Source organism: Elephas maximus, chromosome 23 (genome assembly GCF_024166365.1).
Source record: "Elephas maximus indicus isolate mEleMax1 chromosome 23, mEleMax1 primary haplotype, whole genome shotgun sequence".
Taxonomy (NCBI): Eukaryota; Metazoa; Chordata; class Mammalia; order Proboscidea; family Elephantidae; genus Elephas; species Elephas maximus.
Window position 1 is genome coordinate 48,154,031 of NC_064841.1, and position 25,775 is coordinate 48,179,805.

Consider the following 25,775-nt stretch of genomic DNA (forward strand, 5'->3'; position numbering starts at 1 on the left):
GCCTCTGGGTGGGTTCCTGTCACCAGTTAGTAGCCAAGCACTGAACTGTTTGTGCAACCCAGGGATTCTATTGATCCTAGAGAGGACCCAAAAGTGGACAAGACGTATTCCTTGCCTTTGAGTAGCTCGTGATATGAAAAAAAAAAAATCCATATACAAGACTTTCCAAGTAGAAGATGATCAAAACCCATTCCTGTCAATTTTGACTCATAGTGACACTGTAGTTTGTGGGGAAAAAGAAAATCCTATGACTGACATTTCAAGATTTCAAAAGAGGGTGAGTGCACCTCCATGTACCTATGGGCAACATACAGCACCAGTGAAGGCTCTTGCAAGAAGTGACTTTGTGTTTGAGCCTCAAAGGTTGGGTGGGATTTGTAACTGTTAAGATGAACAAGAACTCAGGGTAGATGTGTACAAAAGTAGAAAAGTATCCGTATTGTGCTATACAGAAACCACTGGTGGCGGCGCAGTGGTTCAGCGCTAGGCTATTAACTGAAAAGTCGGCGATTTGAACGCAACAGCTCTGCAGGAGAAAGATGTGGCAGCCTGCAACCATAAAGTTTATAACCTGGAAACCCGATGGGGCAGCTCTACTCTGTCCTGTAGGGTTGCTATGAGTCAGGATTGACTTGACGGCAACGTCCCAGAAAAGGTGACATGTTTTGTCTGTATTTACTGCTTTGCCCTTAACCCTGGTGACTAGCTTCTGCATTTCAAAAACGTCTTGGCAGAGATATATCTATCTGTAGATAGATCTCAAAGAATTTAAATTCCTTAGCAGAGCATAGTGGTTAGGAGCTTGGACACTGGAGCCAGATTACTGGGGTTGAAATTTCACACCACCATTTAATACCTGGGTGACCTTGGGCAGGTTACTTAACTTCTATGTGCCTCAATTTCCACATCTGTAACATAAGGGTAATAACAGAGCCTTCCTCATAGGGTTATTTTGAGGAGTAAATGAATAAATATGTGTACAGCACTTTAAACCATGCCTGGGTCATATTAAGCATTAAATATTCTTTAAACATGGGGAAGAGAGGGAATTGAAGCACTGGTCCTCTTGCTCCAGGACCATCTTTCGCCTGGCACATTAATTCCTAACCGCAACCTGCAGGAATGTGATCCACCCCTGAGGGAAAAGAACTATCTAATACCTATTTTGTTTTTGCTTGGCCTTCACAGGGTCTCTCCAGTGCAAGAGCTGCAGATCTCCTGGCTCGGTATGGGCCCAATGCCCTCAGCACTTCCAAGGAGACCCCAGAGATTATCAAGTTCCTCAGGCAGATGCTGGGGGGCTTTTCCATTCTTCTGTGAATGGGAGTCATTCTGAGCTGGATCACATATGGAATTGAGTACTCCAAAGATCCTTCCACACCCCTAGATGATGTAAGGCTCTGGCTGATCCCCTACATGGCTCTGTTGACTTGGAAAAAGGGGAGAACAAAACCATGAATTTAGGCCTTAGTGGGATGAGCGCTGGACTGGAGTCAGGGCACTGCCCCTGAGCACTGCACGGGCTGTAGAAAATGAATCATTGTCCCATATATAAAACAGAATTACGTCTGACTTCCTAACGTCTCAGATGTAGTGCAGGCATGAATTAAAAAATAAAATTAGAAAGCACCGTGAGTCCCTAAGGGGGGAAAAAAACACTATGTCCATGTGAAGTATTTTTGAGATCTTTCTCCTCAAAGCTAATTCTCCCCTTTAAACATGGAAAGCTCTGTGCCTGTTGAGAACTGGGTGGCAAAACCACAAAACTGAATTGGCCCACATTATGCTAAGTGAAAGATGTCCAGAAAAGGGAAATCTGTAGGAACAGTGAGCAGATTAGTGGTTATTTGGGGCTGGGGATAGAACGGGGGCGGGGAGGTGGGGGGAGGATTTACTGCAAACAGGCACGAGTCAGTGTGCTTTTCGGGGTGACGGAAATGTTCTAAGGTCTGTTTGTAGTGATGGTTGCCCAACTGTAAATTTGCTTAAAAATTGTAAAAAATAATAATTGAACTAAATAAATAAGCCTGAAATAAATAATCACTGAATTGTACACTTTAAACAGGTACATTTTATGGCATGTAAATTATATCGTACCAGATGCCACGTGTCTCACATTTCCATGGAGAGATCTAGCCCTAGGATCTGGTTCATTACTATCATTCGTTTTACTGATTGACCCCTCTCCTCATCACTCAGGTGTATTTGGGTGCCGTGCTTGTCCTGGTTGTTATTTTAATGGGCACGTTTGCTTATTACCAACAGGCAAAAAGCACCAACATCACAGCCAGCTTCAGTAAAATGATTCCTCAGGTGAGTAGCAGCCATCTTTCTTTTACTGTTTACAGTACTTTCATATGAAGAAGCATCAGCTAATGAAAAAAGCGGGGTTTTGGTGGCAGAGCATCTTTGCTCAAGCCCTGGCCCCATCACTTGCTGTCTGAGAAATCCTGAGAAAGTTACCTACTCTCTTTGAGTCTCATTTCCTCAAAGGGTTTTGAGATGATCAAATGAAGTAAGATATGGGAAAATGCTTTGTCAAGAAAAAAGTAAGACAGAAGCGTTAGTCATTGCATCACGTCTTCTGCTACTACTCTGAAGGATTTGTAAACCATTCAAGCAACATCATTATATGGGTCATTGAGGGAATAAACTGTAGAAGTTCAGGAAGTGTTCACTGGAAGCTAAGGAGATTAACCTAAGATTCTTTTTCTGGGACCATTTTGCTCCCATTCCTGAGCTCAGTGCATGTTGCCCTAGATGCGGTCAGTGTGGGAACGAGGAGTTCTGCTGTATATCCTCTAGGGAGTCCAAGCACCGCTGTTGACACAGAACAGGAGAACTGGGTTGTCCCTAGGCCAAAGAACTAACTGGTAACCAGAAGAAAAGATTATGAATGCAAAGGATACCTCCTTCCTTGCTAAAAAGCAGGAAATCTACCTCATTAGAGTTTTCCCTACTTTAGCAAGATCACTGGACCCTTTGGCTTCACCTTCAGTGCTCTTCCTGCACATGACAGCCAGTCATTCATCCTTAACTGTCACTCCCTTTCCATCAGGCCTGTGTCTCTTACTTTGCTGTACCTGCCTACAGCAGCATTTTCTGGTTCCAAGAGTATCTCTATGAGCTTCTCCTCAAGAAAAACTACTTCTGGGCGTCTTCAGACCCCAGGTGAAACACTCTTTCATTTTATTTTGTGCCATTAAACCATGAATTCTAATCCATTTCTCAGATTTGGCAGAGGTATAAACAAAGGAGGGGGATTAGCATCATTTCAGGATTTGAGACATCTGTCACATTTTTCTTTCCTAGCAAGCTCTTCTTCTCCGAGATGCAGAGAAGAAGACAATCCCATCAGAGCAGCTGGTGATGGGGGACATAGTAGAGATTAGAGGAGGAGACCAGATTCCTGCAGACATCAGATTGCTCTCTTCTCAGGGCTGCAAGGTAAGCGTCACGGGGTGCCCTTAAGGATCAAGCTTGTAACTTGTTGGCATTCTATTGGCTTTACTGATTTTAGTATATGTGAGGCAGGAAACCTAATTCTGAATATTTTTCAAACTTCTAGGTGGATAACTCGTCTCTCACTGGGGAATCCGAGCCCCAGTCCCGGTCCTGTGACTTCACTGATGACAATCCTCTGGAAACAAAGAACATTGGCTTCTATTCTACAACGTGTCTGGAAGGTAAGTCTAGCTGGCTTTAAGGGCCACATGAACTTCTCCCTCCTTAGGCCTTGTTTTTATCTTTTTACTTTCTCTTGTTACAAAGGTTTTCCCAGAGAAAACATGAAATTTGAAGAGCCTAGAGAACTGATTTTTGTCCTGTAATGTCATGTACTAATTGATCATGTAAGCCACCGAAGAGAGGACCAATAAGCTGATTGTGTTCCTCTCATAGCCTAGGACCCCTGGAATAAAATGTCTACTTCTCCTATAGGCACAGCAACTGGCATGGTCATCAACACGGGTGACCGCACCATCATTGGAAAAATTGCCTCACTGGCTTCAGGAGTTGGGAATGAGAAGACATCCATTGCCGTTGAGATCGAGCATTTTGTTCATATTGTGGCAGGAGTGGCCATCTCCCTTGGCATTATTTTCTTCGTTATCACAGTGTCCATGAAGAATCCAGTCTTGGACTCCATCATCGTCCTCATTGGCATTGTTGAAGCCAATGTGACTGAGGGCTTCCAGGCCACTGTCACTGTGAGTTCATGCTGTTAGGTAGCCACCTATACCTTGACATTGTTAACACATAACATCTATGCTAGGTAAGCTTCCACAAGCAAATGACAAACCTTCTCTATCTTTAGAGTGAAACTCCTGCTTCATCATGGACAAAAATGGAACATTCTGAATAGATTGTTTCTTAGAGGGACAAGAGGAATTGTGATATTTTTAACATTAGAAGGCATTGTCCTTGAAAACTTTCCATTTTTGGGAGATCTGTCTGTAATCTTGCACATTACTTTGCTCCTTAAGATCTAGATAAGATAGTTTTGAATCACCATTGATATAATTTAAGGAATTTCTCACAATTCTTTATAAAAAAAAATTCCTTGGCAATTCCAGCCTAGGAAGTTAGACAGTCTCCAAGCCACATTGTTTGCCTCGATTCTCTTCTCTCTCGGGAGCAAAAACTGAAATTTCTCTCATTTTCATCTGCAAAGCAATTCAGTTATTTTCTGTCCCTACCTCGGATTTAGACTTAGATCTCCCTTTGTAACGGCCCACCTAATTAAATCCTTAGTCAAAGCCACCCTTCTCCCTAGTCTCTGCTATGAAGTTCCTGTGGGTGGAGGGAGGAAGGGATTCATATGTCCAGTTGTATGTAAAAGTGGCCTACATAATCATTGGTCTGCTATTGTCCTGCTCAAGGACAGAAGAATTTTTTGAACTTCAGATTTCTTCTGACTCCATGAGAGTATTATTTGAAGAAATTGGAGCCAAGAGAACCCTTCAAGATCAGGAAGTTTAAAAAAGAGAGCTAAGAGTCTTTAAAATACAAAAAACCAAACCAAATCCTTTGCCATCGAGTCGATTCTGACTCATAGCAACCCTATAGAACAGAGTACCCACCCTCCCAGTGCCATCGAGTAGAGCTGCCCAATAGGGTTTCCAAGGAGCAGCTGGTGGTTTCAAACTGCTCACCTTTTGGTTAACAGCCATGCTCTTAACCACTACACTATCAGGGCTCCAGTAAAATATGGACCTCTGAAAATGAAACACAAATACTTCTTGATTCCCCAAAGCAACAAGCGAGTCCTTTTAAACAACCTCCTTGGCATACCCCAGTGAACATTTCTCTCACACATTCATCCTTACAAACAACATAGCAGCTGCATAGGCAAAACTCACTTCATGATTACGCATGAGTACAGGCCATAGCAACCTGGCCTCTCTCTGCCACCTCAGGATCATCTTCTTCAAAATATGAAGGGTCAAAGAAGTGTTAAAAAAAAAAAAAGAAGAAGAATTTTGGCATATAAGCCTTATAAACCACTAGGTCTGTTGTGCTACCTCTGTAATTATACTTTTATCCCCAAATCAGTTATCTCCTGAAAGTCAATCACAGCTAAACTTGCTAAGCATATGTTATTGAAACTGAGTTCAAAGTAGTTATTTTTCAACCTATTTTTATTTTATTTTATTTATTTTGTTGTTGTTAAAACATACAGAATTCCAAGGATTCTGCTTGTACAACCCAGTGACATTAATTACATTTGTCAAGTTGTACAACCATTCTCACCCTTCATTTCTGAGTTGTTCCTCCCTTATTAACATAAACTCACTGTCTCCTAAGGTTCCTCTCTAATCTTTCGAGTTGCTGTTGTCAATTTGTCCTATATAGAGCTTAAAAGAGCATAATGCTCAAGGCAGATATTTTTCACTAGTTAAGCTAAACTGTTGTTTGGTTTTACAAAGATTTCAGGGGATATTTCTGGTTTAAGGTTTAAAGATTATCTCAGGACAATAGTTTCAGGGATTCATCCAGCCACCATGGCTCCAAAAAGTCTGGAATCCATGAGAATTTGTAATTCTATTCTGCATTTTCCCTCTTTTGATCAGAATTCTTTTACAGAATCTGTGATCAAAATGCTCAGTAATGTCTACCTATGCTTTTTTCAAAAGCTTCTTTCTCTCTCCCATTTAGGGGAAAATACTGACACTGACAGCAAAACAGATGGCCGTGAAGAACCCAGAGGCGGTAGAGACCCTCGGCTCCACTTCTATCATCTGCTCTGACAAGACTGGGACTCTGACTCAAAACAGGATGACTGTGGCCCATCTATGGTTTGACAATCAGATCTTCATGGCTGACACAAGTGAAGACCATTCACGTAAGTTTTGTGGAACATTCAACATGGTCCAAAGCTGTGGACCTGTGCATAGGGGATTGAACTAAACATGACAGTGTTGGTGTGCAGTCTCTAAGAATCATTTAAGCAGCATGGCCATTTGATAGCACACCCCAGCTCACGTTGTCCATTCTTTGTTTTCCAGACCAAACCTTTGACCAAAGCTCTGGAACCTGGGCCTCTTTATCCAAGATAATAACACTGTGTAACCGAGCTGAGTTCAAGCCAAGACAGGAAAGTGTTCCCATCATGAAGGTAAAGCTTCTGCTTAACTAGGTCTTAAATCACAGCCAGTTTGAAGCCATTCTCTCCTCTGATTTAGTGTTTGATTTATTCTCTTCAATTCAGTGAAGTTTATACTAACAAGAGCAAGTCTGACTCACGGATATGAAGAAAATTTCCTTTGCTGTGTAATTAGTTTTGAGAATTACACAAATGTTTAAAAGTTCTCAGAAATTGATTTAAGTAATTTTGAAAATTCTGTTTCATTCCAGAAAATAAATGCTTCTTTAAGTTATTTTCCCTCCCTAACTTCTTCACCATCCAAGTGGATGTAATCAAGGTTTCTTTATTACATAACTGAAGTTTAAAATACAGTTGGATGGAACTTAAGGAACTGGTGTTAGGGCGTATTCTCTATGACAATCTTTCTACTTGTCATCCAGGCCAAAACATTTAGAAGTCATCTTTGACTCTCTCCTTTCCTGTATCTAGTGAGTCGCTAAGTCCTGTCATTTATGCTTCAAAATGTATCTAATTTTATGATATTCGTGAAGAGTGTGCTTCTTAGTTCAGGCAAATGCATGAAACTAAACAGGCAGCTCCTGTCTGTAGGCGAGATGAGAAGGCAGAAAGCTGATTGAACGGATATGGGAAATCAGGGGCAGAAAGGAGGAGTGTGCTGTCCATATTATAGGGAGAGCAACTAGGGTCACATAACGATGTGTATATAAATTTTTGTATTAGAAACTAACTTGATGTGTAAATTTCACTTAAAGCACAATTAAAAAAATGTATCTAATTTTACATTTATCTCCGATACTTTTGTCTAAATAACTATAACAACCAATTAAGTTGCCTTCTTGATTCCAGTTTATCCCCCTCCCAGTCTTTCTTGCATGCCACACGTTTTTCTTAAATAATAGCACTTTTATCTTCACCTAACTTTGCTGAAAAACTTACAGTGCTATCCTATTTTCTACTTCTTGAGTTTAGAGCTCAGCCTGCCTTTTATAGCCCTCCATAATCTTACCATACCTCCATGTCCATCTTTACTTCTGGCGTTCACACTAGGATCTATCCGCTTTTATACCTTTACTTGTAGCATCCTGGTTTCTATAAGGCTTTCTTCTGGCTTCTCTTACTATAATCCAACCATCTTTCAAGATCTAGTTCAATAGCTGCTGCTTTCATGAAACATCCCAGTCCTCACTGAGCTGCAGTTTCTTTGAACCTCTCTAAATGCCAGTAGGTGGCATCATAGTTGTCTTAATCATTCACTAATTTCCATATAATCATCTTGTCTCTCCTGCTGGATTGTAAACTCTCAGTCAAAATACATGTTGGTTCGTCTGCTAAAGGCAGGTTGGTTCATTGCAAACAATTGCAAGAACCAGGTTATCTGCTGCAAATATTTATTTCCTTTAATTCCCAGAAAACTGTGATTGGAGATGCCTCAGAATCTGCTCTCTTGAAATTCTCAGAGGTGATTCTGGGTGATGTGATGGAAATTAGAAAAAGAAACCATAAAGTAACTGAAATCCCCTTTAACTCTACTAGCAAATTCCAGGTGAGTTTTTCCTCACATCTGGCAATTTTTGTTATCACTAGGATGATATTTCTATCTGCACATATCCTTTGGGTAGTATGTATTTTGAATGATGCCTGACTTTAAAAATAATCCTGAGGGATACAGGGCCTGGGCATCTGGTAAACTGAGATCAAATTTTCCTTGCTGGCTTCCTTTCTTTCCCTGAAGAAGGATAGATTAGAAAAGAAGAGTTTGTCAAGACCTGGCTGCTCCTATGCATGATTCTTTTGTATTACATACACACACACACACACCCACTCACACACACCCACTCACACACGCACACACACGCACACACACACACACACACAAACAAAACATATATATGCATATGTATTTACATATATATACATAAGAAAAGTAAACCAGGTATCATGGACTCAACTCTGACCCATGGCAACCCCATGTGTGTCAGAGTAGAACTGTGTTCTATAGGGCTTTCAAAGGATGATTTTTTGGAAGTAGATCACCAGGTTTTTCTTCCAAGGTACCTCTGGGTGAACTTGAGCCTCCAGCCTTTAGGTTAGCGGCACAGCACCCTAACCGTTTGCACCACCCGGAGACTCCCATACACCCACACATGTGCGCATGCACACACGCACACACACACAGCCAATACATACACACACACACACCAGCTTCTTGTATTAGGAGGAGTGTTTCTAGTGAAAAAAAAAGGCTGGTGACAGACCCTGACTTCAAAGTAACTTTTGTACAAGCGGAAGGCAATAGCCTAAATGAAAGGGAGAGGGGAGGGGGCAGAACTAACCTTACTGCACACCTAGTATATATCAGGCACTTTACCCACATTATTTATTGAATTCTTACCGTAAGCCTGTGAGGTAGTACTAATTAATCCCAATTTATAAATAAGGAAACAGGCACTTAAACAAGTTTTGACTTTTGTCTCTAAGTGGCACAACCAATTTTCAAACAAGTCTGCTTAACTGCAAAGTTCATACTTTCCTACCACAATAAAAAGGCAGAGCAATTTCATTTCACTCCGTGTAAGCCTTGCCCTTTGTAAAAATAAGTGAATAATCTCTCAGGTGATCAGCCACGTTCTTTCCAATCCGTTTTATAAGTAGTTGATAGGGACCTCCTTTCTACCCACTGTGCAGAAAGAATATAGCCAACCTTTCTAGTGGTCTCCCCTCACTTCAGGGGTGGTCAACAACCATCCCCATCTTCCTCTTCTGAACAGGAAAAGCAACTGCTAGTGGCCCAAGATACTGTATATCACACAGCTAGTAAGGCGCAGAGCCAGGATTCAAATCCAGGTAGTCCATGCTCCTGAGGACTATGTTAGATTATCTTCCAAGATTCAGAATCATAAGGAGGCACCATTTTACCACAGTAAAGGCATTCCTAGTCTATGAGAAATGAAGAAGAAATGAAGCCTGTACTTTTTCACGTACAGAAAGTTAGAGAAGAAAGTGGACCATTCAGAGTTGGGACTAAAAACGAGAGAGGGTCCCTGTGTAGACTCCTCCTGAAGAGTTCAGAGAAACTCTTTAGATGCTATTAGAGCCATACAGAGACACTACAAAAGAGCAAAACTCCACCCTAAACAAAGAGCTGTAGAGGTCATTATAAACTCTTTGGTGTACCACTCAACTGAAGGAAAAATGGTGAAGAGTCTCACTGATCTTAATAATATTCCCCAACTGAGACTCCCGGAAAAAAACCAAATCTGTTGCCATCGAGTCAATTCTGACTCATAGCAACCCTACAGGACAGAGTAGAACTGCCCTACAGAGTTTCCGAGGAACTGTTGGTGGATTCGAACTGCCGACCTTTTGTTTAGCAGCTGAGCTCTTAACCGCTGCATCACCAGGGCTCCAAAAAACTGAGACTAATCTATGAAAATACTTCAGCAATCTATGGCAGATTGGAAAATGAGCTGACAATGTGATAAGTTTTATATAAGAATGAATTTATTTAATTTACAATCTTGTCCTTTGTGTCATTCATGATTAAGGCCAGGGACTCTAGAGCCTGGTAGCCTGGGTTCAAATCCAAGTTAATACCTACTAGTTGTGTGACCTCAAGCAAGTCAGTTAACCTCTCTGTGCCTCAGTTTCCTCATTTGCGAAGGGGATAATAATAGTACCCACTGTCTTAAAATTGTTTTGAGTATTAAATGAGTAGTGTGTGAAGCACTTGGAACAGAACTTGGCACATGGTACACACTGTAAAAGCATCTACTATAGTATTCCTGCTTTTTTACATTTCGAAATGTGCTATCTTTTAGAAAATGATGGTGACGGTAAGATGGCAATTTTATTTGCTTGTTTAGTATTTTTACTTGTCCATAAAAAAGCTGCTATTCATAAGGTTTTCACTGGCCAATTTTTTCAGAAGTAGACTGCCAGGTCCTTCTTGGCAACACTATGTTGACCCTCTACTATTTTTTCTTTTTTTTTAATTTTACTGATCTCTTTTGCAGCCCTGGTGGCACAGTAGTTAAGAGCTCAACTGCTAACTAGTAGGTCAGCAGTTCAAATGGACCAGCCACATCTTGGAAACCTTATGGGGCAGTTCTACTCTGTCCTATAGTGTTGCTGTGAGTCAAAATCGACTCAGTGGCAACAGGTTTGGTTTGTTTCGGTTTAACATCCAATAGTCAAAAACTACTGATTGAGGATCCACTGATGGCCCCAAAGGGTAGAAATTTTCTTTGTAGTTGGCTTATTTTCTTCCAAACACTCCAGCTTCCAGAAATTCCTGTTGAGTGCTTAGAAGAGTACCTGGTGTATAATAAGGGCTATTTTAAGGATTGGAGACCTGGTAGTGCAGTAGTTAAGAGCTATGGCTGCTAATGAAAAGGTCAGCAGTACAAATCCACCAGCCGCTCCTTGGAAACCCTATAGGGCATTTCTGCTCCATCCAATAGAGTTGCTATGAGTAGGAATCGACTCGATGGCAATGGGTTTTGTTTTATTTTTTGGGTGTAAGGCCATTTTATTATTGTGATTGTTAAGAATATGTGTCAACTTGGCTGGGTCATGATTCTCAGTGGTTTGGCAGTTATGGTGTAGTTTGGCAGTCATGTGATGATCACTTTCATGATGAGACTGATATAATATGATCACCTCTATGATGGGATCTGCTGTGAGTAGCCAGTCAGATGAAAGGGAGTTTCCTTAGGGGTGTGGCCTACATCAAATATGTAAGTGAACTTTCTGGCAAGACTTCTGGGCTTTTGTTTGCTCTGGATCCTGCAGCTGGCTTCTGACATCCGGTTCTTGGAACTTGAGCTAGCAGCTTACCTGCCATCTTGCTTGCCGATCTTGGAATTTGTGAATGTTCGCAGCCTGTGAGCAACAGCTCTGCTGTCTGACCTGCTGATCTTGGGTTTGCCAGCCACTTCAGCTACGTGAATTAGGAGAAGCCTCTATCCTGACCCACGGACTTGGGATGTTCCAGCGTCTACAACTGCGTGAGCCATTTCCTTGTTATAAACATATATATATATATATAAAATATATATATGTGTGTATATATATTAGCTTTACTGGTTTTGCTTCTGTCGAAAACCCAGCCTAAGACATTTGGTACTGAGAGTAGGGTGCTGCTGTAACAAATACCTAAAATGTGGAAGTAGTTTTGAAACTGAATGAATAGGGGATGGAAGAGTTTTAAAGTGCTTAATAGTAAAAAGCTAGATTGCCTTAAAGAGACTGTTGGTGGAATTATGGACATCAAAGACAAACTATGCCACCATGGTTTCCTATTTACTCAGAAGGAAATAAGGGGAGCTCTTATACTGGAGACAGTGCAGATGGCAAGAAACAGCAGCAGAGAAATGAAAGCTGCAGAACCAAGAGACCAGTGTGAGACAGCGCTGGAGCTGGAGCTGGAGCTGGAGCTGGAGCTGGAGCTGGAGCTGGAGCTGGAGCTGGAGCTGGAGCCCAACCATGGAGTGAGAGAGCTGGAGGCTCCTTTATCAGTGTGGGGTACCTCCAGGTACTTGTTGGCGGAGCTAGGCTTGCCAAATCATGGAGCAAAAGAGCTGAGTGCCTTCCAGTTGAAGTTTACTACCCCGGCAGGGCAGACATGGGCAGCGAGGTCTGAAAGGCCAAAAGGCCAAGAAACCAGGAAACAGAAGCCGAAGAGACAAGGAAAAGAGGAAGCGGAGCTGCCTCAGTCTTAAAGGGTAGGGTCACAACCTCTGGGGTCTCAAAATGTGGAGTCACCACTCAGGTGGACCAGGAGAATGGGGCTGCCCAAAGCTGAGGGAGCAGAGTTTGCCATTCCAGTGGGCCTGGAAGATGCAGCTGAAGCCCAGTCCCACAATCCAGAGCTTGTGTCCAGTACCCAGAGTCTGGAGGGCAGGGCCATTGGCTAAATGTTGTCAGAGAACAGAGGACTATTTGCAAGCCTTGAGAGCTAATGTAATGTGTTCTGCTAACTTGCTTGGGGCCTGTTATCCCTTTTTTCTCACCAGTTTCTCCCATTTGTAATGGAAATGTCTAGCTTGTGCCTACTCCACCATTGTACTTTGGAAGCAGATAACTTGTATTCTAGATTTCACAGATGAAGAGGAATTTTTGGAACTGGACTTGGACTTGATTTAAGACTTTTGCTATGATATGATGGGGTAAATGTGTTTTGCATGTGGCAAGGACATGAATTTTGGGGGGCCAAAGAGTGGAAATGTTATAGATTGGTTCCCTCCAAAAAATATGTCAACTTGGCTAGCCCATGATTCCTGGCATTGTGTGATTATCCACCATTTTGTCATCTGATGTGATTTTCCTATGTATTGTAAATGCTACCTCTCTGATATTAATGAGATGGGATTAGTGACAGTTATGTTAATAAGACAGGACTCAATCTATAAGATTAGGTTGTATTTTAAGTCAATCTCTTTTGAGATATACAAGAAAGAAGCAGGCAGAGAGACATAGAGACCCCATACCACCAAGAAAGCAGTGCATGTCTTTTTACCCAGAGGTTCCTGTGCCTGAGAAGCTCCTAGATTAAGGGAAGATTGATCACGAGGACCTTCCCCCAGAGCCAACAGAGAGAGAAGACCCCCTCCCCTGGATCTAGTGACCCAAATTTGGACTTCTAGCCCACTAGACTGTGAGAGAATAAATTTCTCTTTGTTAAAGCCATCTACTTGTGCTTTCTCTGTTATAGCAGACTAGCACTGGGTGGATTTAGATGACAAAGGCAATTATTATGTATATACTTTTCACAATTTTTGATTATATTATTAGGATAAATCTAGAGGTAGAGTTGCCAGGTAAAATGATATACTAAAATTGTGATCCTAATTACTTAACCGTCCTCCAGAAAGGTTGTGCACGAGAATGTCTGCATCCTTACATTCCCACCATTTCCTCTGACATCAAAGCAGCAAAGCTAATCAGTTTGAACCTGAAGAGGCACAGGGTTTCCTGCTGACCTCATGCCTGCCTAAGCTCAGAGTAGTTGTGTCTAGAAAAGTGCTGCTCACAATAGGAAGGGAGAGACAGGAGTTGAGATGTGGAGGCTCAGAGCCCCCACATCTCTCAAGAGCACCTCAGGAGATCTTATTCAAGGCCCAAGATTTCAAGGACTGATGGCCGTATCTGGCCATCCTGGCCTTCTCTGAAGCAACCACTTTCTGTTTGAAAGACATGCTCCATTTAGTTTGGTTTCAAACTCAAGATGCCTCTGGCCTGGGGCCAAGTCTAGATCTCCACATATTGCTTGGCCACAAGACAAAGAGGGTAGAACATGCCTGGGGATGTCATTATTCCTCTTCCTTCTTTACATTTCAAGGACAAGTAGCTCAACAAGAGTAAGGGATGTTTTTCATCTTCCTGTCATGTTAGTAATTAAAAGTCTTGTACAGTTCATGCCCCTAGCAATTAAGATGGAATCAATAGTAGGTAACATGCTGTGTGCAACATGCTCAATTATTTCTCTCCTCCCAGCTCTCCATCCATGAGACGGATGACCCCACTGACAAACATTTCCTTATGGTGATGAAGGAGCCCCTGAGAGGATCTTGGAGAAGTGCAACACCATCATGATCAACGGCCAACAGAGGCCCCTGAATGAAAGCACAGCCGAGGCCTTCTACACAGCATACATGGAGCTCGGAGGCCTGGGTGAGTGCATGCTGAGTGAGCTTTTGGAACAGAACTCTTATCCATCACCTGATAGATGCAAGGTTCTGACCCTTGATCAGGGCACAAGATGAGGCAAGCATCTCTGAGTAATGAATTATTTAGTATAGTAGTTACGGCATCCACATGAATAATACTAAGAAGAATACGATAAACATGATGGTAAACATATAACAAAAACATATATGACAGTACAGAGAACGCTGGGGTCACTTCCAATACATAAAATCAGGGAAGATTTTATGGAAGGAGTTACATTATGAACTGGGCCTTGAATGACAGATAACATTTTGAAGGGAGGTTGGGAAAAGTATTGAAGGAAGAGATCACAACATGAGCCAGAGCACAAAGGCAGGACTGGATAAGGAAATGTAGGCAAGCGAAGCCAGCCTACTGGTGCTGACTGTTGTAGGGGGCATGAGATAGCATAGTCACAGTCACAGCATAGTCATAGATGAGAAATTAGACTGAACAGATGGGTGAGGAATTGGGGTTTTGCTCTGCAGTTCGTGGAGAGCTGCTGAAGGCTTCACATCAGGAATGAGCTAATCAAAGTTTTGGTGTGTTTTTAAGGATAATTTTTGATGGTAAGATGGGTAAACAGGGAAAGGAGAGGCATCCATCTAAGGGAGAGGTGGCTGCTCTCATTCAGGTGAAACGGGATGGGAATTTTTTCCAAGGCCATGGGAATCTGAAGGAGGGGTCAGATGCAAGAGACTTCATGGACATGGATTGGCAACTTAGCACCTAATTAGAGGAGAAAAGTACATTAAAAAAAAAAAGTCTGCGTGATTAATAAAAAAAGTAATGCCAGTAACTGAGATAGGGAATGTTGGAAATTTGGAAATACCACCATTGTGGAGGACCCTCTTTGAGGTTATTTAAGGTTTGGGGGGACAACACGTTCCATTGTGAGAGTTATGGGTTGATCAAATGACCCCTGCTCAGAACAGCAGAATGATAAAATTTAAGGTTGGTGATGAGAGTCATTAAGCATTAAAGATCTTGTCAATAGAGATGTTGGAATCCATGGAATGTGTGTTTCTAAAAGGTGTTTGAGTTTGTAAAACAGATAAAATATATAAATGAAATGATAATACTTTAGCATGCTCTAAATATTCCACGAGACTGGGTAATCTCCTTTGCAACACAGGATAGATATCAATCTGAGTAGAGTAGCTCTAGAAACTCACATTTGACCTCTCAAAGTCTATACTTTATTGATATTTGTAAAGTAGTGAACCATGCTGAGAGTAAATTAAATACAAATCTAATGAGAAGATCACAAGGTCTAAGAAGTCCCAGTAGTCACAGAAATCCCTTCTACCTCAACGTGGAGAGGCTGACACCTTCAGGGAAATAAAGGATTCTACCCCATTCCTAATAGCCTTTCTCTCATGCTTATCTGGATTAAAGAGTGAACTTCATACTATTCCCCTGATGCCCCAAGTACTTTCTCAACCTTGCGCAGTAGCATATGCTGTTTTCTCTGCCTAAAATGGCTTTTCCACCCCCAATCCTCCCTTCTTTCCCTGAAAAACATCTACTGTCTCAGGATCCAGCTCAAATGTTACCTCCTGCGTGAAGCCTTTGCTGACTCCCCAGGTAGCTGTATTATAGCTATGCTCTGTAGCACTGACTATGTTTTGTTATAACTTTATCTCTTTACCTCTCTGTCCACCAAACTGGGACATCTTCAGAAGTAAAGGCTTGGTCTTTATATCCCTAGGATATAACATGGATCCTAATGGGCACACAAGGAATGATTTCTGGATTAAATGCCTTTTCCAAAACCATACATTACAGAATTGAAAGAATTAAACAGTTCTGGTATACTATAATATCAAATAATAACTCTACCTTAATGGCAAAATATTAAAGGACTGTGAGTGTATGATAATGTGCCCCCCTTTTCTTTTGTCATGTCTTATCCTAGTTTAATTAACTCCCAAACTCATGCCCATTCCAGGTTTCTGTCATCTCTACCTGCCAGCAGACGAGTTTCCAGAAACCTATGCATTTGACATAGACACCATGAACTTTCCCACCTCCAACCTCTGTTTTGTGGGGCTCTTAAAACATTTATTTTATTTTTTTTTTCTCGATGATTGATCCTCCTCGGTCCACTGTGCCTGATGCAGTTACCAAATGCCGGAGTGCTGGGATCAAGGTGAGAGTCATTTTTCTGACTCAAAAATTTCCTCATATATGTTGTATCTCTATCTAATAAGAACTTGTGTCATAGACGATGGTCAGTATTTAGGTCTCTTTATGTAAATAACATAATTCCCTTCTTTTATCTCTACTTTCACTTACCTAGGATTTTAATAACTGTGCCATTAAAACGAAATGGTTGTATCTATGTGGAATAAACCACAACGGTAACAGCAGTGAGGAGAAAGCTATCTCCCTGTGCCCTGGAGGGGCCATGTCTTGTCCTAGACCGTGGTGGACAATTAAAGGTTTTACTCCTTGGTCTCGATATCCAGCCTCCAAAATCCGTTTATCTTCATGATATCTAAGCCAAAAATTGAGTTCTGTCACCATATTAATATCAAGACAGTTGAAAGAATGTGGGGCTGCTCCAAGTAGACATCTATCAGCCCCTTCACATATAATGTGATAGCAAAGGGAAAGAGCTTACTCTAATGTCAGGGGAGGAAATGTAAGAGGCTCAGGAGCAAGGGTTGATCCAATGGAATCGGTGTGTCCTTGAGAGACAGTTGTGTCTTAAATCCAGAACTGCCCACAAATGCAAATCACGATAATCACAAGCCATATTCTTCCAAGTCATGGTAGAGTAGGCAATATTGAACTGTTCCTACTTTAGCTGGCGTAGTTCCTCATTGTCCATATGTCTTCCTCATTGTGCTCTAGGTTATTATGGTGACAGGTGATCATCCGATCACAGCTAAAGCTGTTGCCAGGAGTGTAGGTATCATTTCGGCAAACAGTGAGACAGTGGAATACATTGCAAAATGCCTCAAGATTGCTGTGGAGCAAGTTAAGAAATGGTATGTACAGAACAGCAGAAACTGAAGTTCTTACACGTGGGACCCTATTGGTGCTAAAGAGCTGTGTTATTAGGAGCAAATCATCTTTTGGCAAAACACCCTCTCAGGCTGACACTAGACTGATTTGATCTATAATTCACATATCCGTTCATTCACTCAAAACTTTACTAAGCACCTAATATGTGCCAGGCACTATAATGATGGTCATGAATTACCCCTCATGTCTAAATTTCCCAATCCAATGAAGCAGATCTGAAAACTTGTGCCCAACTTAGAGTGAGAAAAATAGAAATAAGAAGTTTATATAAAATTACTTGCCATTGATCTAGTTGTATAATCAGGACTATTAAGAACCCATGGGATTTCACGCAGTCTCCTACCGAGCATCTTGGATATTATTTTTTCAGTTGGCTTCATAATGTGCAGCTATGTAAACAGAGTCTTCACTTCTTTTATTTGGTTGGAAATAGAATGGAAGCTTCCTAAGGAGAGACTCAATTTTTCCTTGTTTCTCCTAATTCTATTAAGCTTGTCATTCCTTTTTTCTATCCATCTACCCATTTATCCACTTATGTATTAATTCTTTTGACAAGTATTTGTTGAACGCTGACTATATACCAGGCACTGTGCTAAACACTAGAACTGTAGTAGCATACGGGAGAGACACTATCCCTGCCCTTGGGGAGCTTTCAGTCTAGCCAGGGAGACAGAAAAAAACAACTGATGTGGTGTGATGAGTATAAGGAAGGAGACATGCAGGGGACAATGGGACTGGAATTGGGAGGAGACTAAACTGGACTGTGGTGGTCAGAGGGGGCTTCCGGGATACGGTGTTGATAATTTAAAAGACTTCAAAGTCTCAAGCTAAAAATAAATATCATTGGTTTTGTTATACTTTCATGCCTGCGGAGAAAAAAGGGAAAGATCAATGAATCTCTTCTAGTTTACCCCAGCATTTATGTTCTTTAGGAATACAGAGATGCCAGATAATAAACTATTACTAAGGCAACAAATGACCAAGTAAGAAAATCAAACAGAATTGAAGTCCCTGGGCACAGCAATGGTATCAAAAGTCTAAGAATCTCCAAGGCCCCTTTGTATAAACAACATATAGAAAGCCAGATTTTGGATTTTTTGTTTATTTGTTTGGTTTTTAAAAATAATAAGATTATACGTTTTCATACAAGTCACCGCATCGAGTGGGAGAGTAAGATGGATAACTTCGTGAGCATTTTCATTTCATCACTTTATCACATCTAGCTTCATGACGGTATAATAACTGCATTTTGTCAGCTGTAGAGGGAAAGAAAACACCCTTTCCTTCTTATCTTAAATATATATGTATACATAAAAAATATATATATTTACCAGCAGTTAGGAAGGCATGTAGTTTCAGAATCAAGTGCTAGAATTCTAATATTTAGCACCAAAAGGAAAAAGCAGGACTAAAAATCTCAAAACTTGCCAGATATAAGGAAAAAGGCATTCTATGTTTTGCACCTACGACGTTTAAGCTGAGATTTGAAGGCTAAAATCTGGAGTGTTATCCAAGCAAAGGTGAGCTGAAGAGATGTCCATTCCTTGCAAAGGGAGAAAGACCTTTGAAGGCCTTAGGGCAGCAGAGAACTTGGAGGTTCTCAGAAATGAGAGCTAAGAGGATATACAGCTCAACACCACAGACTTCACTTGGCCTGGGAGGCTGCACATGGCCTTGGAGACCAAATTGGTGGTTCTGGGGTTTGTTCCAAGCACACTGGAATTTTCTGAAGAGTTTTAGCAGGGGACTGACACAGATCTGCATAATCAGAAGTCCCTGGAAGCAAACATTTATATTTCAGCAGATGATATTTTTGCTCAATGAAGACCAAATAAATTGTTCTCCCTTTATAGCACACTGCACATAGTAGATGTTCTGTAAATCTCAAATAAACAACAAAAACAACAAAGAATTATTGCCTATGTGTTTGGCATAAACGGAATTCTAGGACCCAAAACAAATAAACAGGGAGGATTTCCCCAACAATTTATTATGAAACATGTCAAGCATACAGCAAAGTTCAAAATATTTTACAGTGGAGAGTCATTTACCCATCACTTACGTGTTACGATTAATATTTTTTAAAAGGCAGTTTTTACCCTCTTTTTACTTGCTAAGCAAAGCATTGCCCCGAAAGTACCACTTCCTCACCCATTCCTGTAATGAAAAGGCTGCTTGGCTATTTTTTCTTATTGTTATATGATACCAAGAAATAACTTTTTTTTTTTTATAATTTTTATTTTGCTTTAAGTGAAAGTTTACAAATCAAGGCAGTCTCTCACACAAAAACTTGTATACACCTTGCTACATACTCCCAATTGCTCTCCCCCTAATGAGACAGCCTGCTCTCTCCCTCCAATCTCTCTTTTTGTGTTCATTTCGCCAGCTTCTAACCCCCTCTACCCTCTCATCTCCCCTCCAGGCAGGAGATGCCAACGTAGTCTCAAGTGTCCACCTGATCCAAGAAGCTCACTCTTCACCAGCATCCCTCTCCAACCCAACCCAATCCAATCCAGTCCAATCCATGTCTGAAGAGTTGGCTTCGGGAATGGTTCCTGTGCTGGGCCAACAGAAGGTCTGGGAACCGTGACCAACCAGGGACCTTCCAGTCTCAGTCAGACCACTAAGTCTGGTCTTTTTATGAGAATTTGGGGTCTGCATCCCACTGCTCTCCTGCTCCCTCAGGGGTTCTCTGTTGTGTTCCCTGTCAGGGCAGTCATCGGTTGTAGCCGGGCACCATCTAATTCTTCTGATCTCAGGATGATGTAGTCTCTGGTGCATGTGGCCCTTTCGGTCTCTTGGGCTCGTAATTACCTTGTGTCTTTGGTGTTCTTCATTCCCCTTTGATCAAGGTGGGTTGAGACCAATTGATGCATCTTAGATGGCTGCTTGCTAGCGTTTAAGACCCCAGGTGCCGCTCTTCAAAGTGGGATGCAGAATGTTTTCTTAATAGATTTTATTATGCCAATTGACTTAGATGTCCCCTGAAACCATGGTTCCCAAACCCCTGCCCCTGCTACACTGGACTTCGAAGCATTCAGTTTATTCAGGAAACTTCTTTGGTTTTGGTTTAGTCCGGTTGTGCTGACCTCCCCTGTATTGTATGCTGTCTTTCCCTTCACCTAAAGCAGTTCTTATCTACTATCTAATTAGTGAATACCCATCTCCCACCCTCCCCCCTCCCCCGTCTCATAACCACAAAAGAATGTAAGACATGACTTAATTTTTGAGCCTCAGTTTACTGTCTTGAATTGGAGACCGAACTGTTCCCAATATTCATAACTGCCGTTATCTCACTTATTAGGAGCTGAGGAAATTTGGTTCCATGTAATATCAAAGTGGTTCAACCCATGTACTGCCCAAAACAGTGCTCCAGATTCAGGTCGGGACTGTGGCCTCACCTGGTCTCTCCTGGCCGTTCTAGGGATGCTAAAGCTGCCGTGGTGACTGGCATGGCGCTGAAGGACATTAGTCCAGAACGGCTAGCCAACCACTCGGAAATTGTCTTTGCCCGGACGTCCCCACAGCAGAAGCTGATTACTGTGGAGGGGTGTCAGAGACTGGTGAGTGAATGGCATCACAGCCAGAGGGCCCAGGGGTGCTGTCATTAGGTGGAGAAATGCCAGAACAGATTTGTGTCTCCGTCCTGGACTGGGGACTTTTGAAACCTCTCAAGAGAAAGCTCTTTGCTAGTCATTGTCCTCTCACCTCTCTGCCCTCTCACTGGGTTTATACTCCACTCTGCTCCCCTTGTACACATAAGAAAGGAAGGGTGCCAGACCCTTCCATGCCACACGTTAAAGGAGGAACCCAAACTGGTTCTCTGCACTCCATCACTAAAGCTACAGGATTCTGACAGCAAAACATGTGGGTACGGTGGTAGGTGTTGGTCTATAAGAATTTAAAAATATAACGCACAGCACCTATCCACTTTAATCTACCACACACACTAGTTTTTATAATTTGGATACATCTTGTTTGCAGCTCGTTATTCTTGCTTCCTGGATTTCCTGTCTTTATATTTCCCCCCAAATAGGCCCTTAATTTCAGCTCCAGTAATCTTCCTAGCCTTAAGATGAAATCGAAACTATTGTATTCTTGCCAAACCTGTGGTCCCTTGCATCTGCGCAGTTAATTCTCTCACCATGTCCCCCACAGGGTACAGTGGTTGCTGTGACAGGGGATGGAGTTAACGACTCTCCAGCTCTGAAGAAGGCAGATATTGGAGTTGCCATGGGCACAGCGGGTTCTGATGCAGCCAAAAATGCAGCTGACGTGGTCTTACTGGATGACAACTTTGCATCCATAGTCACAGGGGTGGAAGAAGGTAAACGAGTTCTCTAGTGATCTTACCAAGGACTGGGGTCACCTGGGGGACTAAAAGCAAGTCCTATAAGGAGAAACTTTTTTTGCCTAGGTCGCCTGATCTTTGACAACCTAAAGAAAGGAATTGCTTATACCTAGAGCAAGAACGTGGCTCTGCTTTGCTCCTATTTGATCTACATTATTGTTGGGCTCCCCCTTCCTATTGGCACCATTGCTACTTGTTTCACCGACTTGGGCACAGACATCGTAAGTAGCACCAAAGGGAACAGTGGTCTGTAAACTTTTAAGAACAAGAAGGTGAACTAAATCAGTGCTTCTCAGGCTTCAGTGCCATGAGGCCTGAAGTTCCGTGTTTCTAACAAGTGGTCCACTGACCACTTCACTCCATATAGGTGCTTTTCAAGACATGAGTTCTTCGCCCTCCAAAAACACATGTGCACCTGTGCCGTTGGTCATTTCAGCCCCTGTGCCTCCCTTTTCTTTTGGGAAGATGAAGCTGTCACCAAAATAGTCCCCGCAGTGCTGGGGCCCAGTGGTAAAGTGAGCACATCACAGCCCTTCCCTTTTACATAAAAGAATCTGTGATCTGGAAGCCCTTTGCCTAAACACAGAAAGAAGTTGTGGTTCTTGTTGCTAGTTGCTTTTGAGTCTATTCTGACTCATGGCGATCCCTTTTGTGAAGAATAGAACTGTGCTCCATAAGGTTTTCAAGGCTGTTAACTTTTGGAAGCGGATCATCAGGCCTGACCTTGGAGGCACCTCTGGGTGGGTTCTAACCACCAACCTTTCATCTACGGTAAGAAGTGGCAGTTATTAAACCTCTATAAAACCAACCAACCAAACAAACCCATTGCTGTCAGGTGATTCCGACCCATAGCGACCCTAGAAGCTTTGCATTAGCCTACAGTAAGTTCCACTAAACCTTCTCCTCTTCTCGCATGTATCCGTTTAAAGATCAGGCAACTCTTTGGAACTTACTCATATGGCTGTGGTTTACACGGGTAAAAAGGTAAAAAGAACACATAGCAAGCTAGATTCACAGCAACTTGCCTCATTTGTCTCCTCTGTAGTTTTAAGTAACAACCAGGTAATCTCTACAATTCAGGTGGCCTAGAGATGTCTTTACCTCTAAGGGGAATTGAGAGTCCTATAATTTCCAATCAGATTATTCTCTAGGCCCTTTAAACTTGCTCATTTTTCTCCACTGCAGGCATTCTCCAAGTGTGATAGCCTCACTGGTAGCAATAGACCTCATCCTGGAACTTGTTAGAAAATGCAAGTTCTCTGGCCCTCAGAATCAGAAACTCTGGACGTGGGGCCCAGTGACCTGTCTTTTACAGGTCCTCCAGGTGATTCTGATGCCTGCTAAAGTTTGAGAACCAGTATTCTAGTGCATGGCATTGTGGTTTGGGGGGCATGCTAAAGGGGAGCGGGGTGGTGGGAGAAATCCACCCCTGAGGGGAAAGTCTTTTGTAACTAGTATATTTAGAACTGCTAGTACATGACGATAATAAAAAGCAGATTGATCTTTTGAACTGGCTGTTTTAAAATTCTGTACAGACAATGAACCTTGCACCCATAGATGGCCATCCCATATCCTGCCCCGCTACCACCACCACCTCCCACCAATCCTACCCACCTACTGCTATGCCACTGCTGTTATCAGTGTTCTATAGGTAGATTGTGGTTCAGGGCTAGGATTCACAGGCTCTCTCCCCTCTCTAGATTCCCTCCGTTGCCTTGGCTTATGAGAAAGCTGAAAGTGACGTAATGGACAGGAAGCCTCGCCACGAGAAGGACAGACTGGCGAACAAGCCACTCGCCCTCTACTCTTTCCCGCACATTGGTGTGATAAGGGCATCTCTTACCTGCCGCACTAGGGTCCACCCAAGAGAATTCCCTTGAGACAGGTCACAATTGTGTTTTTTCTTTTGGGATGGGGTTGGGATGACAGGAGGGACTGACAGGAATATTATAGAACCTTACTCTCTTATTCTTTTAGGCCTCATGCAATCCCTGGGAGCTTTTGTTGTCTATTTCACTGTTTACGCACAAGCGGGGTTTAGACCCAGCACTCTCATTGGCCTCCGGGTAAAATGGGAAAATGACGATATGAATGACTTGGAAGACAGCTATGGACAAGAATGGGTAAGGGAGGGGAAAGCTCTTCCCTGAGCATCCTATTGGTTCTCCCCTCCTGTCACTGTCCTGCCCTGATAGATGCTGAAAGTTCATTTTCCTGAACTGCCTTAGTGAGACACAGAGAGTGAAACTTTTCTCAGTTATTAGGGCTTTGGCCTTTGCCAGGACTCAGCCTCATCTCTCAAATTAGATCACAAGAGCTAACCTTTTTACATTAGTTTTGCAATTGGTGTGGAAGAGTGACTAGTCCAGCAACACCCACAGTTGGACCAAATAAATTAGCATTCTTTCCCTACTCACCCGGTTAAAGTGGAAATCGATATGTTTCTTTCCAAGACAAAGAGGCGATCTGCTCTCAGTCTTGGTGAAGCAGGGGAGGGAATAAAGCTTTGCAGAACTGCGTTGAAATTTCCCTAGAATATTTCCTCGTGAGTCTCATGGTCTCCTCTGCCTCTGCTCTCTGACAGACGAGGTACCAGAGGCAGTACCTAGAATGGACAGGCTACACAGCCTTCTTCATTGCCATTGTGGTCCAGCAAATAGCAGGTCTGGTCATCAGGAAAACCTGGAGAAACTCCATTTTCCAGCAAGGTCTCTTCAGGTATTGACAATTTCTGATCTCATGGCTTAACTCTGGGCCTGCAAGGCCAAGGGTCAAGAGGTCTGTTGATTCCAAGGGCCCAACTATGGCCTTGCCCTTAATGCACAAGGCATTAACTCTGCTGGGTGGCAGCAGTCTGCTGGGTGGCAGCATCACGATCCCATGTGAATTCAGAATCTGCTTCCTTTTGTATGTCTTGCAGCAACAAAGTCATCTGGGTAGGGATCGCCTCACAGATCATCACAGCGTTAATCCTCTCCTATGGCTTCGGGAGTGTCACAGCCCTGAACTTCACTGTGCTCTGGTGAGCTCACCTTGCAGTGGTGGTGGAAAGGAAAGAACCTGCCCCCATTCTGAGATATCACAAAGTAAATCAACATTAGACTTTTAGAGGTTTCTTTCCCTTTCCCAAGTCTTGCAAAAGAGAGAAAAGTATGAGTCGATTCTGTATTAGTCAAGAGGCTTTGACCAGTCCATTTGCCCAGAAGAGGAAATGGGTTTTCCACTTCAAAGGCAAATGATGCTTCTACCATCACAGCCCAGGTTAAATAAAAAGCTTTTCATCTTTATATTGTGTGATCCAATGAATTTGTTGTTATTTCCAGTCAGGCAGGGAAAATGAACCAAAGCCCTCTCCCTGTTGGTTGGGGTTGAGCCTTTCCTTGGGGTGCACTGGGATTTACCTTCCTCCCTTCTGCTTCCAGGGCTCAGTATTGGTTTGCGGCTGTGTCATATGCTATTCTGATTTGGGTGTACAACGAGGTGTGAAAATTCTTCATCAGGCTTTACCCCGGAGGTAAGTAGTAATGTGATTTGTGAGGCTTTGTTTAACAACTTCAACACACTTGATTTCTAATTGACTTTTTTTTCCTACGTCTCTAGGTCATGTAGTATTAAGACCACCTTAAAGTCTTGTGTAACCCAGATATCTGCTGGGGTCTCACTGCTCCTTAAGCTCTACATAGGATTGCTCAGACCTCCATTCCACACTCTACTGAAGGTCTAAGACCTCCCTAAGATTTCTGTAAATTCCTGGGGAACTTATATTTTCATGGCCACCTTACACAAAAAAAGGCTAATTCAGCTGAAGGTTTGCAAGAGATGGAGGTGGCAGCAGGCTTATATCATAGCAACCCAGACCATCTCAAGTTTGACTCTAAGACATCCTTTTCAAAAGTCCTCAGCCATCTTGCCATGACACAGTTTTACTGGCCGCATCAGCCCTCGTCCCAACTTCTTGCCATCTCACCAGTCCTTTTAGGCTCTAATTCCTCCCATGTTACCTTCCTTCTCTCCCAGCCTCCAAATTGTCCCTCCCCCATACCTCTCACCCACCACACACCCACTGCCCTCGAGTGG

The 25,775-nt window shown here is 42.5% G+C and overlaps 1 pseudogene; it reads left to right on the top strand.

The window, feature by feature from the left end:
- Positions 1-25,324, top strand: part of LOC126066245 (potassium-transporting ATPase alpha chain 2-like) — a 30,802-nt pseudogene extending 5,478 nt beyond the window's left edge.
- Positions 25,325-25,775: the final 451 nt, after the last annotated feature.